Below are 4551 nucleotides of genomic sequence, written 5' to 3'. Positions count from 1 at the left end.
CTTGACTTCGAGAAGCGAACCATGTTCGTTATCGAATTTTCGGCACCAGCTGACAAAAACATCATAGCCAAGGAGAATGAAAAGAAAGAGAGGTATCGAAAAATGCAGAAGGCGGTTGTCCTTGGGTCGCTCCGTGTTCTTAGGGTCCACGAGGCTTTTGCTGGATCATCATATTGATTCCTTTACAGACTGTAACCACCTATCTCACGGTTGTGAGACGTGGTTATGGCTGAAATTTTACCGCGATTTCGCTGGAAGCGGGTGCAATTTTTCAGATTAGCACCCGCTCCCGGCGAAATCCTGCGGTTGTCCTTATGACAAATTTTTAATTATATATATATACACAAGGGTCGTGGAAAACAAATTTACTCATGTCTTTTCATTTACAAAAAAAATAGTAGCCGTTGCTTTGTGGCTTCAAAGTTTCCTTATTTTAATTGGAGACGACCTACCCGTGTGAAAAAATGTTCGGGCAGTCTGGTTGCAGGTGTGGCACAGGTTAGGTTTTATCTAGGCTGTCTAGTCTGGAGGAACTGATCTGGCTCAGGTCTGACGCTAGTCTGGCTCAGTTTTGACTTTATCTAGACCGTCTAGTCCAAAAGTTTTGTTCTGGCGCAGGTTTGGCACTGGTCAGCTAGCCAATAGATAAAAATTTCAAGTTCCATCGCCAAACTTTTTTGAAGTATTTTGAAAACGTTACTGGGTATCTAAAATGCTGGAAAATAAGAAATCACGATTAAAACACGACTTTCTTTCTTATCATCTCAACAAAATGGTCTGGTCCAGGCCTGGCGCTGATCAGCGAGTCAAGTAGAAAATCTAAGTTCGATACAGTAAATTTTTTCTTACATTTTAAAAAGTTACAGCGCCTATAATGAAATTTTTGAAGCCAAAAAAATTTTATAGTGAAATTTTTGTATCCAAGTCATTAAAACAATCAAGTTTTCCCAAGTAATTGTAATTCATTGCTTTGCCCTCGGCGTGCAGACATCTTGCCAGTTGACGTTACAACTTGAAGTGTTCGGACAGTGTTTGTCTTTCACCTCACGGAAGCCGTGCTAGTTTTTGTCGATCAAGTGTCACAAACTGTCAAAATTTCTTATTATATTCCGAATAATATATTAATCCAGCCAAAAGTTAGCTGTAAAAGCGGAAGGATAACATGTACCAAATCTGTATTAAGTTATTAAATAAATAGTAAGTACAAACCTACTTTTTATCTATTGTAAAAGAAAAATGATTAGAAACTATAATTGAATTTATTGAATTTATTGATAGCAGTATATTTTTGACGCAAAATTGGAATTTTTCTGATTATATCAAACATGTACATTATATATTTTTCTAGGAAATCATGTTTTGCTTTTTGAGCGTATCCTCAAAGCGTATCCTCTAAGCATGGACGATATGATTCTCAACGACAAAACATTAATCGATCAGCCATTAACTAGTGGCTGATGAGCCAATAACTTGCGACTGACCAGCCTATAACTAGCAGCTGACCAGCTCATCACTCGCGGCTGACCAGCTTATGTCTAGCAGCTGATCAGCCTATGTCTAGCAGCTGAACAACCCCTGTCTAGCGGCTGCCCAGACGGTCTGAACTGGGACTAGCCAGAAAAAACGTTACACGTTTGGCCAGGCCCAGGCCAGACCTTCTGGCCAGGCCCAGGTCAGACCTTCTGGCCAGCGCCAGGGCTTGAACCTGGTGATCTGGTCTGAGCCAAGCCAGCGCTAGAACATTTTTCCACACAGGTAACACCAGCTACAGCTTCAACCCAGAGAGCAATTATAGATTTATTAACTTATTGTTACTCTGTCATTGAACTAATTGTCAGTGAATTTTTGAACATCAATGTGTCATTTTTCATAAGCTTTTGTTACTCTTTTATTAATTAAATTAAACGTTTATTTATTTTGTTTTAGAAATCTGTTCTCAATAGTTTCAAATATGTTTCTTCAAATTATCAAGTTACACAAGTATATCCGAGGCTCCTCATTTTGCAATCATGCAAATCTAAAACTTTTCGGTTTTAAAGTTTTGAATCTTAAAATCCCAATGATTGTAAAGAATTTTTGAAATATATAAAGTTCAAAATATACTATGATTATTCATAAAATTTTAATTTTTAAAGATTAAGTACATCGTATAACATTTAAGTTATACAAATTTCATTTTTTATTGTTTTTTCTACTCATTTTAAGCAGAAAAATTAATTCACAAAGCTACGATTTAGTGCAAATTTACATGAGGGGAAATTCGTAAGAATGAAAAGAATGGAGTGAAGGAGAACTCTTTACTCTGGGTTAGTAGATGCAAGTTATTTGACCGTTCACTTAAATTTGTCTAAGCCCTGAGCCTTTTTCATTGATACCAATAAATATTTTAGTTTCTACATTGCGAATTATTGAGTGAATACTAGAGAATCCAAAAATGCATGACAAAATATTTTTGCATGTTGGAGGGCAACGATCCCCCCCATTTTATTCCAAATCCGAAAAAATAAATTCCGTAATTTTTTATTTTTCTATTTTTTTATTTTAACAGGTATCGGTTTTACCTTGAAGTTTCCCATGTAAAATGCATAGGGAAAAATCACTTTTTTGATTTTTTAGATTAATTCTTTAGGGTTTGAAAAAATGTGACGGGAAAGTATGGGGGCCTGTAGAAAATGATCCAACGAAGAATTTCATCTGTCAGACATATGAGTTTGACACTCCTAACACACCCCCACGAGTACATTAAAACTACGCTTAAAAAAAAAGTTAATTCTTCATGAAATCGACCTTTTGAACAATGTATTCGTGTCTTTTTTTACTTAAAATTATTATTATTGGTCTAGTGGAATATTTACTATCATTGGTTTTGAAGAAATGGAATTTCTTTAAATATTTTTCAAATAAAAATGATTAATATTTCTTCAGTGGAATATTTATCAACATTATTTGATTTACTTTATTTACAAAAAATTTTGTAATAAAAATTATTACAGAAATATAACTGATAAATTAATAATTGTTAAATTGATTATTAATCACTAATTAATTATTACTGATAAATATTCAACTAGACCCACAGTAATAATTTTTATTTTAAAAAATGCAAAAAGAAATTATTCAAACAAATTTCATTTGTTTAAATAATTAAAAATGAATGAACTAATGTTAATTAATATTCCACTAGAGCAATCGTTAAAGTTTTTAGGAAAAAAAGACGAATTTTCACACAAAAATTATTCAAACAAATTACAATTATTTAAATAATCACAAATTAATAGACCAATTTTATTAAATATTCTACTTAACTAATAGTAATAATTTTAAGAGGAGAGGAGGGCAAATTTTCGAAATCTTTTTTTTTTCATTTGTTCAAATAATTAATAAATAATTAACCAATGATAATAAATATGCCACTAGACTAATAGTAAAAATTTTAAGTAAAAAAATACCAGAATACAGTGCTCAAAAGGTGGATTTCATGAAGAACTGACAGTTTTTGTTTTAAGGGTAGTTTTGAGGAACTCGTAAGGGTGTGTTAGGGGTGTCAAACCCATATGCATGATAGATGAAATTCTTCCTTGGATAATTCTCAACAGGCCCTCCCGTCACATTTAGCCAAACCCTAAAAATCATTTCAAAAACTCCAAAAAGTGATTGTTCCCTATGCATTTTACATGAAAGAAAAATTAGGGAATTTCTTTTTCGGATTTGGAATGAAAAAGCGGGAGTTCGTTGCTCTCTAAAGAAAAAAAGCGTTTTTGAGCCACCCTAGAGAATACATTTTTTAACAAATTTTACTTTTTGGCTTCAAGAAATAAAACTTCTTAAATAACCTTGTACTGTAATTCAGGGACGTAAGGAAATTTGAAGCATTTGTCTGCAAAGCTCTTTTTGGTTTTATCTCATTATTCAAGTCACGTACGTATGTTCCATTTGCTGTATGCATTTTAACCGGCCAATTTGTGTGAAGTACAGATTTTTCAGTGCCCCAGAACACTTTTTTGGAGTCAAATCATCACACTTTATATTATTTATACAATTCAAGTCCACAGGATTTTTAGATGGAGAAAAGTTATAGTTGTTTAATTATTATTAAAGACACTTTTTCCAAAACTGATTTTGTTGATGTTTGTTTAATTTGCTTGATACGAAGAACTCGGACTATTTATAAATAAATTTGTTTTATAAAATTGTCAAATAATTTTTATTGGTCTTAGAAAACATGGATATTCTTTATTAAGCATAGTAGAGTACTTGTATAATAGTCTAAACTTGATTTTTTTTCAATATATATATATAATTAAAAATTTCTCATAAGGACAACCGCAGGATTTCGCTGGGAGCGGGTGCTAATCTGGAAAATTGCACCCGCTTCCAGCGAAATCGCGGTAAAATTTCAGCCACAACCACGTCTCACGACCGTGAGCTAGGTGGTTACAGTCTGTAAAAGAATCAATACGACGATCCAGCAAAAGCCTCGTGCACCCTGAGAACACGGAGCGACCCAAGGACAACCGCCTTCTGCATTTTTCCCGCAAGTGTTCTAGCATA

This window comes from Belonocnema kinseyi, chromosome 6, assembly GCF_010883055.1.
Source record: "Belonocnema kinseyi isolate 2016_QV_RU_SX_M_011 chromosome 6, B_treatae_v1, whole genome shotgun sequence".
Classification (NCBI taxonomy): domain Eukaryota; kingdom Metazoa; phylum Arthropoda; class Insecta; order Hymenoptera; family Cynipidae; genus Belonocnema; species Belonocnema kinseyi.
The sequence above is the reverse complement of the archived record's forward strand: the minus strand, read 5'-3'. Positions refer to the sequence as shown.